Below are 14,924 nucleotides of genomic sequence, written 5' to 3' on the forward strand. Positions count from 1 at the left end.
CAGGCAGCCACTGGAAAATCGGGTTTGGCAGCTTCAGCCATGTGCTGCAGGACTGGAAGAAGGTCCAGGCTGCTCCTGGGAGGCAGCCTAGCACGGGCTCTTCCTCTAGCCCTGAGTTTCACCACCTGGCTAGTTGGGGGAGTATTACTTTATAATTCTGGGACCCTTTGGACCGTGAAGAGAACAGCTCTGGGCTAGAGGCAGGAGCCCGGAGCTTCAGTCTCGGTTCTGCCCCAAGCCCTGATCTGATCCTTGGAATGTCCTGGCCCCTCTCTTCGCCTCTGTGGCTCCGCTCTAGAGAAATAGGTTCCCCAGACCCCAACTCTTGCCCCGAGATTTTCCTGGGAGTCTGACTCAGGCACAGGAACACAGAGTCAGTGGGTAAGGGCACGAACAGACAGCCCCTGGGGCGCCAGGCTGGAGGTCGCTTGTCACTAATAGGTCAATGGCCGGAAGCCCAGCTCCAACCCCACAATGCAATACCGGTCACCCCACCCTTACCAGTGCCCTCACCCACACCCCCACTTCCGGCCTCTGTTCCTTCCTCACCTCTGGGGAAGGCTGCAGGGCTCCCTAGGGAATTTCCCCTGGTTCCTCCACTGGCTCTCTGCCCAGTGCTTAACCCTTCTTCCCACACCTACCCATTCAGCCAGGCCAGTCTCCCACAAAACTTTCTCTCCCTGGACCGTGGGGCAGTGCAAGGAGGACAGGAAGCTGGGTGGAAGGACTGCAAAGGAGACTGCTTTTCCTGCTACCCTCAGGTACTGAAGCCCAAGTAAGAGTTTTCAGTAGAGAGGGAGTAGACTGAGTGTTGGGCCCTAGGACTGGGCTTCCCTGGGTACTATCCCAACCCCTGAGCCTCGGGAGAGGTGGGAATGACCTTCCTCTGCACCAGCATGCCCAGAGAAGAGAGCCTGGAGCTGAGACTTGCAACTTCTAGAAAACAAACACAAAACTGAGGCCAAGAGAGTGCTGACTACTATTACCAACAAAATTCATTAAACACAATTTTAAAAAATCATGAAATTCTAGATTCATGGAGTTCACAGTTATGGAATCTTAGCATCACAGAATTCCAGCATGGTAAAATCTGGGTTATAGAAACTAAGAAATTCAGAATTGTGGCATTACTGAGTTCCAGATGACAAAATTAGAATATCCTTGAAATGGACATCTTGAGAAATCAATTAATAAAGCCCTTACATTCAGGTGGCTGTCTAAACTAGAGGATTTCCTGCTGGGGATAGGCAAAGGTGTCCACACATGAACACTGAGGGGAGGTAGGGAGCCTGGGACACATAAGCTTAAACCAGGCAGGGCCAGGCGCGGTGGCTCGCGCCTGTAATCCTAGCACTTTGGGAGGCTGAGGCTGGTGGATCACCTGAGGTCAGGAGTTTGAGACCAGCCTGGCCAATATGGTGAAGCCCCGCCTCTACTAAAAATACAAAAATTAGCCAGGCTTGGTGGCAGGTACCTGTAATCCCAGCTACTTGGGAGGCTGAGGCAAGAGAATCGCTTGAACCTGGGAGGCAGAGGTTGCAGTGAGCCGAGATCATGCCATTGCACTCCAGCCTGGGGGACAAGAGCTAGACTTTGTCTCAAAACAAACAAACAAACAAACACCAAACCAGACAGAAGACAGACTTTGTCCATGAGAACACATTTCTGGTTCCTGAAGATGAGGGGCAGGGGCAGCAGGTGGGGATAGAGAAAGCAGAATTATACAAACAAAGAAAACATAACCTAAAGAAAGAATCATCAAGTAGCATAATATGCTGACCCCAGCATCTCCAGCTTCCCCATAACTGCGGTTACCATCAGCCCAGGACATTTCCTTCCAAAGGTTAGTAAGACTTCTTATCATATTGGAATGGCTATCTTTTTTGGGAAGAAAGGTACTGAACAGAAAATACTCCATGCTTTTCTCGGGGTGGCTGGGAGGAATAGACTGTCTTCAAAGGTGCTAAGCCCTGAGCCACATGATGCACACCAAAGCCACTCCATGTGGTGGGGTTCAGAGCTCCCAGCAAGGCCCTGATAGAGGACCCTGTGGAGAGCATCTGGGTGGGGTTGTGCCTAGGGGGGCTGATCATCTCTATAGAAGGAGCCAATCTTGAGGCAAAATTTGTATGGGGACCCTTGTCCAATCTTTGGGGCTGGTTATTCAGCAAACAACAAAGGTATTTTACCTAGCACTTCTGGGAAACTACTGCAAACTCAGGAACCCAGAAGGAGCAGTTCCAAAGACAGGCAAATGCCAGGCCCTGCTGGGCATGGGAAATGGGGCAATGTCAGCTGAAGGTCTTCTTGCTCAGCTGTCTGTCCTTGGATTCAGCTCAATACCTCAGCCCTGACCTCTACTCACACGCCCATTTGTCTCCCTCTCCTTGCTTGCCTGCTGTTCTACCTACTTATACCTGCTGTGTGACCTTTGGCAAGTTCTATCCCATCTCTGGGCCTCAAATCTCCTTTGCTGTCTTTTGAAGTCTAAAATTGGGTTTAAGTGCAGCTTTTAGGATTGTATATTCCTGCTTTTGTCCAGAGAAGTTTTAGCTTCAGGTATCTCCATTCCCAGCTTCCAGAAAAAGTATCAGGCAGCTTCAGGGGAGAATGCAGGGAATAGGGAATAAAAATAATGCCCACATTTGACATCCTAAATGTGTCAATGCCTATGATGGGTGTTTTCATAAATCTTACGCCCACAACCACCACTCTTTGTGTATAAATCATTGCTCCCATTTTATAGACGAAGGAACAGAGGTCCAGGGAGGGTAGATAAGATGCCTAAGATCATCCAGCTAGGGAGTAACAGAACTGGAATCTCAACTAAGTCTGTCTAAATCTGAGGGCTGTGGTTTCAGATTAGCATTACTCCATGAGGCTTCAATAGGTAAAATGTAAGTCCATGGATGAGAGTTTCAGGAAGAAGTGGTCCATGCAGCCCTGAGAGGCAGTGAGTTCCATTCGTAAGTGCAATAGGGGCTGACAGCTTTTTATGCTGTGAAAAAAGCTGAACCAAGGTTCCTTCTATTTGGGAACTCTGGGTAGTCTCAGCTCAGATTGGAGATAGCTGGGCTGAACTGGGGGTGAGGAGGTTGGAGTGGAGAGTGGAATGGTCCTGAACTGGTCTTCAGGGAGTTGAGGGGCTATGCCACTGTTCCTGGAGATAGTGTGTGTGTGTTGAGGAGGGGGTGTAAAGGGGGCTTCTTCACTTTCTGGGATGTGCCAGTTCACCCTCCCCACCATCCCCAGCTGGAGCTGGTTGTCAGGCCTCCAGAGCTAGGGGCAGGGGGACTTTCCAGCTGGGATAGCATCATGATGTGTTGACACCAGATTCACTGCCTTGAGGTTCCCAGCAATCTTGCACAATTGCCTCAGTTAACTGATCCAAGGGAGGTGGGAGGATTTCAGATCCCCTGATTCCAGCCCGGCTCTGCCCTGCCCAAGGTTGGGTTATGATAAGGAGGCTGGGTAATCCAGCCACTGGCTGATAGGGTCACTGGCTCATAGAGTCAGGGCTGGAGGCAGCCCTGGGGGTCATCTCATTTAGCTCCCTCACTGGAAGGGTGAAGGAGTCTGAGGTCCAGAGAGGGAACAGGCCCTTCCAAGGGTCACACAGAACCACTGCTGTCCCCAACACTCCCCTTGGCACCAAGGACACAGAATTGAATCAGTCGTGGTCCTTGTTCTTGAGAGCTTGCACCCTAATGGAGAAAACAGACTAGCAGACACACCAAGAAAAATGTCAGGGCTAAAAGAGAGGCTTGGACTTAGTATACTAAGAGCTTAGAGAAGTAGGGACACAGACCTCCTAGAGGCTCCACAGAAGATGGCATAGGTATTTTTTTTAATTTAATTTAATTTAATTAATTTATTTTTTTGAGATGGAGTCTCGCTCTGTCGCCCTGGTTGGAGTGCAGTGGTGTGATCTAGGCTCACTGCAACTTCCGCCTCCCAGGTTCAAGTGCATACGTCAGCCTCCCAGGTAGCTGAGGTTACAAGCATGCGCCACCACACACAGCTAATTTTGGTATTTTTAGTAGAGACGGGGTTTCACCATGTTGGCCAGGCTGGTCTCAAACTCCTGATTTCAAGTGATCTGCTGTCCTCAGCCTCCCAAAGTGCTGGGATTACAGGCATGAGTCACTGCACCCGGCCACAGGTAGTTTTTAAATTGGGCTTAAAGAATGGGCAAAATTTTAGCTAATGCAAAGGGGAAAGAACTTTCTTGATTGAGAAACAGCATGAGTGGAAGCCCAGAGTGGGCACTGATTGGCCGTGTGAGATGACTGAAGGGCAGCAGTATAGCCAGGGCCAGGACTTGAGGTCAGGATGCCTGTGCTCTGTGAGCACACAGTAGTCACCAAGGTGCAGGCCTCAGGGATATGAGGACCCCAGAAGGAGCAGGTAGGGGGAACCTGGTGAGACTACAGCTGGGAGATTCTTAACAGTAGAGGTGGGGGCTGTTATACTCACCACCTCCAGGCTGGCAGTTTCCTTTAATCCAAGACACACACATACACACAAAGCCTTTACCCTTATCTCCCTCCACGAGAACCCAGGCCCACCTCGAGATCTGGCCTAGAGGAGGAGGCTGCTCCTCACCTAGCTAGCTGCCTCTCCACCCAGGTTTCAAGGCCAGGGTGCACACCCCCTCCTTGCAGTAGCTTCCTCCCCACTGCCCCATTTCCCATCCCCCCACACCCTCGTCTCTGGACCAGGGGGGGTTGGGGACATCCAGAGCTTCCGAGCTTTGGCAGCAGCTAGCCTTCTCGCGGCTGCTGTGATGCAAATCCGCTCCGGATTTATTCGCGGGGCGTTCTTTCCGTAAAGCGAGGCGCACCCGGCGCCAGCGCTTGGCTGGAAGTGCCTTTCCTGGCCCTGACCCAGGGGCGCCAGGGCCCAGAATTGGGGGTGCCTTCCCCGCTAGAGTCCCGCAGCTAGGGTCCTGGGCGCGCGGGTGGGAGCGAAGCAGGGAGTCGCGGGGTGGGGCTATAATTAACCGCGCCGGGCGCGGAGTCAGGAAAAGGAAGCCAAGATCTTGAAGGACCTCCCGAGCCTGGTTGAACGCAGCTAGAAGTGCGGGGTCTGGGGAGCTCCTTAAACAGGCTGGACCCTGGTCTCGAGGTCTGAGCCTGGGTTTTGGTAAAGAAAATTTGAAGGTTTGAGGCTGGCAAGCATGTTTAAGGTTGGGGGCGTGGGGTGGAGGATGTAGAATCCACGTCCCCTATCCGGAAAGCGGCTCCATTGTCTTGCTTGTCCCTGTCTAAACGCAGTTTGGACACGACTAGCGAATTCGACCGATTACTGTTCTCATCCTCGAGGTACCCTCGCAAGGAAGCGAAGTGGGCTCACTAGCAGTTACTACTCAAGGGCCTGACAGCCTGAGGCTTCTGGGGACCGGAAGGAGGGGTGGGGGAAGGGCATGCCGAACTAGGGGTGTGCTGTGTACTTCCAGAGGCTCCAGCTTCAGAAAAGAGAACTGCAGTTTGTGGTGTAAAAAGCTTGTATGACCTGGCCAGGTGTGGTGGCTCACGCCTCCCAGCACTTTGGGAGGCAGAGGCGGGCAGATCACTTGAGGCCAGGAGTTGGAGAACAGCCTGGCCAACATGGTGAAACCCCGTCTCTACTAAAAATACAAAAATTAGCCAGGCGTGGAGGCGCACACCTGTAATCCCAACTACTCGGGGGGCTGAAGCACAAGAGTCGCTTGAACCTGGGAGGCTGAGGTTGCACTGAGCCAAGATCATGTCACTGCACTCCAGCCTGGGCGACAGAGCGAGACTCTGTCTCAGAAAAAAAAGAAAAGAAAAGAAAAGAAAAAAGCCTATAAGCATAGGAATAGACAGATGGTATTATTGAGTGCCTATGCATACCAGATGAAGTGTGTTCACCAAATTGACCAAAAAAAGAGTGCTTCTTATTTTTTCTTGGTACCTTCATAATAAGAAAAGGACAGGCCGGGCACGGTGGCTCACGCCTGTAATCCCAGCACTTTGGGAGGCCGAGGCGGGCGAATCACGAGGTCAGGAGATCGAGACCATCCTGGCTAACACAGGTGAAACCCCGTCTCTACTAAAAAAAATACAAAAAATTAGCCGGGTGCGGTGGCGGGCGCCTGTAGTCCCAGCTACTCGGGAGGCTGAGGCAGGAGAATGGCGTGAACTCGGAAGGCGGAGCTTACAGTGAGCCGAGATCGCGCCACTGCACTCCAACCTGGGCTACAGAGTGAGACTCAGTCTCAAAAAAAAAAAAAAAAAAAGGACAAAGCAGCAGTTTAAATTAAAAATAAACAAATAAATAGACCTGGGTTTCAACACTGCTGAACCATTTACGGTTTGGCCCTGGAAAATTTGCTTCAACTTCTCCAAGCCTCAGTTTTCTTATCTGTAAAGTAAGAATAATAGGGGCCAGGCGCAGTGGCTCACGCTTGTAATCCCAGCACTTTGGGAGGCTGAGAACGGCGGATCATCTGAGGTCGGGAGTTCGAGACCAGCCTGACCAACATGGAGTAAACCCCGTCTCTACTAAAAATACAAAATTAGCCAGGCATGGTGGCACATGCCTGTAATCCCAGCTACGCAGGAGGCTGAGGCAGGAGAATCACTTGAACCTGGGAGGGGGAAGTTGTGGTGAGCCGAGATCACACCATTGCATTCCAGCCTGGGCAACAAGAGTGAAACTCCATCTCAAAAAAAAAAAAAAGAAGAAGAATAGAAATACCTAGGTGTTGTGAGGGTTGAGTTAAGGCATCAGAGGTGTTTGAATAGTGCTCCCTAAATGGCAGCAATAAGAACACTTAGCCTAGTTTGGGGGTATGTGTGGCAAACTGGGGAGCAAAAAGTCTTCTGGAAGAGTAGAAATCTGAGCTAAATCTCAAAATATGAGTAGGAGCTGGTCTGGGGGAAACAAAGGGAGGAAGTTACTCGGGAGACTGAGATGGGAAGATCGCTTGAGACCCGTCTGGGCAACATAGTGAGATCCTATCTCTAAAAAAAAGTAGAAAACTTAGTTGGGCACAGTGATGCACCTGTAGTCCCAGCTACTTGGGAGGCTCAGGCAGGAGGATCCTGTGAGCCCAGGAGTTTGAGGTTGCAACGAGATATGATCATGCCACTGCACTCCAGCCTGGAACACACAGTGAGAACCCCATCTCAAAAAAAGGGATGGGGGAGTGGGGAGGAAGAGAAGGATGTTAATGACAGAGGGAATAGCATAAGCAAAACCAGGTATGTAAGAGCCAGGACAGAAAATCTGGGGAAACTACAGGTGTAAGACAGGAAGTAGAAAGAGATGAGGTTAGAAAGGTAAGCAGGGACCAGACTGGGGCAAGGTGGGGGGCTTGGAGTTATTGAGGCCAGTTTTTTTTGTTGTTGTTGAGACGGAGTTTCGCTCTTGTTGCCCAGGCTGTAGTGCAATGGCGCAATCTCGGCTCACTGCAATCTCCGCCTCCCGGGTTCAAGCGATTCTCCTGTTGAAGCTGGTTTTTATCCTGAGAGCCCTTGAGGGGTTTTCAGCAGAAGCAGGAGATAAGCTCCCTGTGGGGCAGTGGGGAGTCAAGGAGACCTGTGAAGAGGAGGCTGTGGTAATGCCTCAAGGGAGAGGGATCGTGGTATGAACCACAGTGTTGGCCCTGGGATGGAAAGAAATGGATGGAGCTGAGAGGTAAAAGTGACAGGTCTTGGTGATGAATTGAATGGGAATTGAGTGAGAGGGAGGTATGAGGATGATATCCTAATTTCCAGCTTGGGTCCTGGGTGGTGCTATTCGCTGAGACAGGGAGCAGGAAGAATAACATATTTGGGAGGAGGCTTGAGTTCAGTTTTGGACATGCCTATGACCACACCCCTAGATAGATCCTCAATAATTGGAGTCCTGTAATCCTCCTACCTGTTAACTACTCTGTCCAGAGATGGGAGAGGTATTATTAGTCAGTGCTGGTTGTTTGTTCCCTGGCTGTGGCTCATTGGAGGTCTGACTGGCAAGGCCGTAGAGGTAGGGGGTGCCCCTGCTACCACTGGGCGGGGCCTAGTGCATCTCCCTTTGTGGTCTGGTCAGCCAGGCAGTTTCTCTGGGCACAATCATGTTATATGAGCTCAAGGACTGGGTTGTCAGACTGTTCCCAAAGAGAATCCAAGGAGGGGGACAGTGCTCTGTGCTGTGGAGATTACCGTCTCTATTTTACAGCTGAGGAAACTGAGGCTCAGGAATTGAGTGGTAGAGCCAGGAGGTGAATGAAGGTCTGTGTGACGTCTTCTCACAGTACCAGCTGCCACATCATCAATGGTGACATCTGCTCTAAGAGGGCAGGGAAAGCACCAGGGCCATGGTTCCTTGGGGGAGGAATGCCATTTGGGGAGTAGTAGGGATCAGGAAGGAGACAGGGAAAGCTTCCTGGAGGTCGTACCATTTGTGTTGTCGTAGAAGCATCATCTTGTTTTCTGTCTCTCTAGCTAGTAATCATTGACAATCACTTGTTGCCTGCAGTGAGGGAGACCTTTTTGTCTGAAGGACCTCTAGGCAGAATGTGTCCTTGGACCTCAAAAAGTGGCAAGCTGGAATTCCTGCAGACAGCTCCCACAGGCAAGCCTGACATGGGGGCACTTCTACCTCAGTCTCTGGCATTGGTCCGCTGGGGCATCCCTTTTGCACTGGTACTTCACTAGCAGCTGGAAACCCAGTTGTCTATTCATTTTCATATCAGGGTCAGCACAAGTTTATGTTCTGTTCTCCAGTTTTATTTTACTTTTTAAAAAAGCATCATGTTATGAAGTGATAGATTCTGTCTAAAGAAGGACTGGCAATTATGAGAAAAACTTTCTGTGGATAATTGAGGGAAGGTTTTAAGACATAAAAGAAATGTCGCTAACCTTCATCTGTCATCCATCAAGCATTTTCCCTCAGGTGTCCAAAAGGCTGAAGCAGCCTGATGTGGTAAAAAGGGGTGGCCATATTCTTCATAGGTAAGAACAGGTGACTTCCAAAATAATGTTTAAGTAATGTTTGTTCATTGTAGAAAACTTGAAAAATACAGGCAAATAAAAAGAAAAAATATATAAAGTATCCTTTAAGAAATAAACAGTGCGGTCGGGCGTGGTGGCTCGTGCCTGTAATCCCAGCACTTTGGAAAGCTGAGGTGGGTGGATCACTTGAGGTCAAGAGTTTGAGACCAGCTTAACTAACATGGTGAAACCTCATCTCTACTAAAAATACAAAATATTAGCCGGGTGTGGTGGTGCACGCCTGTAATCCCAGGTACTTCGGAGGCTGAGGCAGGAGAATCACTTGAACCTCGGAGGTGGAAGTCGCAGTGAGTCGAGATTGTGTCACTGTACTCCAGCCTGGGCGACAGAGCAAGACTCTGTCTCGGAAAAATAAAAATAAATAAATAAACACTGCTCTAATTTTTTATATATGGAAATCCGAGTATCATGTATTTTTAAATTTTGGGGTATATGTGGTTTTCTTTTACATTATTAATATTATACCACATAGACAGTTTTATATCTTGCTTTAATTTAATGAATTAATTTATTTATTTGAGATGGAGTCTCACTCTGTCACCCAGGCTGGAGTGCAGTGGGACGATCTCGGTTCACTGCAACCTCTGCTTCCTGGGTTCAAGTGATCCTCCTGAGTAGCTGGAACTACAGGCACACACCGTCACTCCCAGCTAATTTTTATATTTTTTTGTAGAGATGGGGTTTTGCCATGTTGTCCAGGCTGGTCTCTAACTCCTGTGCTCAAGTGGTCCCCCACCTGGGCCTCCCAAAGTGCTGAGATTACAGGCATGAGCCACCCCACTCAAGCCACCATGCTTAGCCTATTTTACCAAACTCTTACCCTTAGACGTATAAATTGTTTCTAATTTTTTGCTATTCTAAAAATACTATGAAGAAAATCTTTTTTTTTTTTTTTTTGAGACGGAGTCTCACTCTGTCGCCCAGGCTGGAGTGCGGTGGCGCGATCTCGGCTCACTGCAAGCTCCGCCTCCCGGGTTCACACCATTCTCCTGCCTCAGCCTCCCAAGCAGCTGGGACTACAGGTGCCCGCCACCACACCCAGCTAATTTTTTGTATTTTTAGTAGAGACAGGGTTTCACCATGTTAGCCAGGATGGTCTCGATCTCCTGACCTCGTGATCCGCCCACCTTGGCCTCCCAAAATGCTGGGATTACAGGCGTGAGCCACCGTGCCTGGCCTGAAGAAAATCTTTATGCATGAATCTTTGTTGATATTTTGGCTTACATTCTTTCCTTCTTTTTCTGAAATTGGGTCTTGTTCTGTTGCCCAGACAGGAGTGCAGTGGCTATTCACAGGTGAAGTCATAGCACATTATAGCCTCAAACTCCTGGGCTCCAGTGATCTTCCTGGCTCAGCCTCCCAAGTAGCTGGGACTATAGGTGCATGCCACCATGCCTGGCTTGGATTATTTTCTTACAATTTTTTCTGGAAGTGAAATTACTGGATCAGAGGATCAAAATATTTTTAAGGATCTTGACATATATTGCCAAAATGCTTTCCAGAAAGGTTGTGCCAATTACATGCCATCACCCTGATATTAATGTACCTGTCTTATGACATAGCACTGAGTATTAACATTTTAAAAATCCTTGGCTGGGTGCAGTGGCTCATGCCTGTAATCTCAGCACTTTGGGAGGCCAAGGCAAGAGGATCACTTGAGGCCAGGAGTTTGAGACCAGCCTAGGCAACATAGTGAGACATTGTTTCTACAAAAAAAAAAAAAAAAAAAAAAAAAAAAAATTAGCTAGGTATGGTGGGACATGCCTGTAGTCCCAGCTACTAAGGGAGGCTGAGGTCAGGGGATCATTTGAGCCCAGGAGTTCAAGGCTGCAGTGAGCTATGATTGTGCCACTGTACTCTGAGTGACAGAGTGAGACCCTGACAAAAAAAAAAATCCTTGCAAATTTGATAAGTGAATCATTACTTTTTGGGTGTTTAGTAGTTTCTTGGAGGACCAAGAGGCATAGTTTCATCAGGTCAATGATGTGGTCCAATCTGACTGGTGAATTCCTCTACTGATCAGACTATCTCCTTAACTACATTGATGCGGTTTGGCCATTATTGTTTTTTACACTCCTGGGAGTCTCTCCTCCTTTTGGTTACGGTCTCCCCATTTTCCTCTGGGGAACACTCCTCCCCATCTTGGTCCATGTGTTCTAACTGGGCCTAGTCCACACCTGAATTCCAGGGATGGGCACTGAAATCCTGTCTTGGCCAATCATGACAAAAATTGGTTTAGTGATGGGCATTTCACCCAAGTGGGGCAATGAGTGCCTTTTGCTGGAATAAATGGGACAGAGGCCCTCTCTCCTATTACGAGATTAAGGATAGAGAACTGAAGCTGAAAAATGTAGTTCTGGAGATGGCTGTTGGTCATCTTTGCCATTCAAGGGGACAGCCTACTTGAGATGGAAGTCAACATTAGTTAAGAGATGCCAAGAAATGGAGAAGACACATACCTGAAGATTTTTTTGAGCTCCTGGGTTCAGCTGCCTGGGTTTTCTGTTAATGAGGCAACAAATCCTCCCTTTTAAAAAGACAGTTTGAGCTAGGTTTCTATTATATGCAACTGAAAAAGTCCTGTGGTTTTGCATGGTGTTCAGAAAAGGCAAATGTGCCTAATTTGTTACAGAATCGTAGGTTCTGAAAGTTGAAGAATCTTCACCACCTTCTTCTTCCATGTTTTATACACAGACCTACATGTATTTTAGTTAGATATCAGTCCAGTCTTTGCTTGCTTAAATCCAAGGATGGAGTACTCACTGTCTTAAGAGGTCATCTGTCCCATCACTGGAGAGTCAGTGCTGAAGGAGAGATTTTTGGTTTTTGTTTTCTCATAAACTGGAAGAACTAAATAAATTATCCCCATGCCTGAAAATAAGACAAAGGATAAGAATAACCTAATCTGATGAACCAACTATTTTGGACAAATCATTGGCTGTGCAAAAGGAGAGGCTAAAGAACTAAGTTTAGGGACAGAACAGAGCTACATCATTTGAATAAAAAAATGAGGTTTTTGTTTGCTTGTGTGTTTTTGCTTTTGAGAATCTGGGAGTCAGGAAGAGAGGGCTGGAGAGTAAAAGAGGAGGAAAAGGAAAGTAAAAAACAACACGGCATAGCAGAAAGGTAATGACAAGAATTTAGTATTAAATTTGGGTAGTTTCCTGTGGCTATGCTAAATCTCATGACAGTGAAGTTTGGTAACAAATGCCCCTGGTAAGTGATTTGTTTTTCTGTGTGTGTGTGTGTGTGTGTGTGTGTGTGTGTGTGTGTGTGTGTGTGTGTGTGTATGGTACTCATAGAGAGGGTTGAGAACCAGGTGCAGGACGGGGATAACACATGTGGCATGTGTGGTGATCTACAAGCTAAATTCAGATAGTGGAAGCTGAAACTTAGAGCCAGAGGTGATGATGACAATGTAATGATTTTCTGTAATCTCTGGAAATATTTTGGGGAATCTTTGGGAATGAGGGCTTGAGCCAGTCTTATCTGGTCCTTAAGGGGCAGAGAGAGCCCCAGCTAACAACTGGATCATGCTCAAAATCCAGTCTTATTATAATATAATTTTGTCTTATATTAAGGCAAAATTAGCCTCTCTAAAGCCTTCCTATGATGAAAGGTATTTGCCTTTAAGGGCCCTGGAGAGTCTGTTCCCTTTGTTCCACATGACTGTAACTTTATCATCTGACTTTGGAGTCAGAACTGAGTTTGAATCTGGGCTTTGCCCCGACTGTGTGACCATGGAATTTATAATCTAGTGGAAAGAGACTGAAAATAAACAAATGAATAAAATAGGTAGTATTACAGATGGAGATAAGTGCTATGGAGTTAAAGCAGGTAACGGGGAGACAAAGTAGGTAAGGAGAGTGCCATGGGGATTATTTGCCATTTTATTTTATTTATTTATTTATTTATTTTTGAGATGGAGTCTCACTTTGCTGCCCAGGCTGGAGTGCAGTGGTGCCATCTCGGCTCACTGCAACTTCTGTCTCCCAGATTCAAGCAATTCTCCTTCCTCAGCCTCCTGAGTAGCTGGGATAGCAGGCACGCGCCACCACACCTGGCTAATTTTTTGTATTTTTAGTAGAGACGGGGTGTCACCATATTGGTTAGGCTGGTCTCGAACTCCTGACCTCGTGATCCACCCGTCTCGGCCTCCCAAAGTGCTGGGATTACAGGCGTTAGCCACTGTGCCCGGCTGTAATCTATTGTTATTAAGATGACAACTTAGTCTTCGACCTTGTCAACCATTCTTTTCTGATAATGATTTGTGATTCTCCCTCCATCCCAGTTCTGTTTCTCTGACTCATGATCTTTTTAGCTTATCTTTCTTCTGCAGTTTGTTAATCAGTCACTAAATGTACCAGCACCTGCTATATGCTACACACTAGGTTGTAGGACTTTCTTAAGATGCCTACTGTCCCATGGGGGAGAGAACAGCTGTACATTAGTAGCCACTGTATAAAGCAGAGCAGGCCCAAGAGAATAACAAGTGCAGTGCTCTGGGAGTTCAGAGGTGAGCTCATGGAAGGCTTTCTGGAAGAGGTGGCACTTGGACTGACCTCTGAGGGTGGATAAAGATGAAGTGGAGAGGGCATTCCAGGAAGAAGGAAAGGCGTGAGACGCTAGCATGCGCAAGTCACAAGTGGGGTGGGGGAAACTGCCTGATAGAGTACAAGCATGGTATGTTGGAAGGTGAGAAGTGGAGAGCAGACTCTAAAGTGAGTTAATTAAGTTAGGGAGTTTGGATGTATTCTGAGAATGATAGAGAGCCATTGGACACTTTTAGACAGGGAGTGAAATAGGCACAATTGTGTTTTCAAATGATTTCTCTCACTGCAGTGGAGGAGGACAGCTTAGAGTCAGCAGGAATAGGGGTGAGAAGGAGTGGGATGGGGTGACCCAGGAGGCTGTAACAGCTGTCATAGTGAGTACTGATGAAGCCTTAGGAATGGAAATGGAGAGAAGTGATGATAGAAATGCAGGGAGAAACAAAGGATGTGCTACCTGCTCCCCAAGGATTATCAGGGAGCATGTAGGAATTGCCCAAATACGATTGCAATAAAAATGTGCTGTTAACTCTTCTGAAATTGGGCTTTAGGTGGTTGAGGTCAGCTATTTTCAGTCCCCTCCATAAAGGTATTATGAAATACCTTTCAGAAGGGAAGATAGAAGGGAATAACATGTGTCTGCCCTGGGCACCTTCTTGTTTTGGTATCTGATAACTACACAAAGCTTCAGCACCCTTGGGCACTTCGGCCATCACCCAGTCCTTCAAAGACCAACTTTCTGAACAGGGATTTCTCTTGGAGTCCCTGCTGACTCTAAGCTTTCCTCCTCCACTGCAGCGAGAGGAGCTTGAATTGAGAGACGAAGAATTGAGTTTTGGCCCTGGGAATATAAGGTTTAAAGTGAATAAGGCTGATTTCCACATAATCATTCCAAAAGGCTGTTTTGACTTTCTAAATGGGCCATCCAGCTGAAGAAATTAAAAATCATCCCAAATTTGATAATTTGGGGAACTCTGGATCTGCTGAGCCACTAGTTCCTTTTAAAGAGGAAAGCCAATCTATGGTCAGGCGCAGTGGCTCATGTCTTGTAATCCCAGCAGCTTGGGAGGCCGAGGTGGGCACGTTGCTTGAGCTTATGAGTTCGAGACCACCCTGGGCAACATGGCAAAACCCTGTCTCTACAAAAAATATGAAAATTAGCTGGTGTGGTGGTATGTGCCTGTAGTCCCAGCTACTTGGGTGGCTGAGGTGGGAGGATGGCTTGAGCCCAGGAGGCAGAAGTTTCAGTGAGCTGAGGTTACACCACTGCACTCCAGCCTAGGCGATAGAGTCAGACCTTGCCTAAAATAAATAGGAAAGCCAATCCAAACCTCAGGCCCTGGGATTTATG

This window comes from Pan paniscus, chromosome 1 (assembly GCF_029289425.2).
Source record: "Pan paniscus chromosome 1, NHGRI_mPanPan1-v2.0_pri, whole genome shotgun sequence".
NCBI lineage: Eukaryota > Metazoa > Chordata > Mammalia > Primates > Hominidae > Pan > Pan paniscus.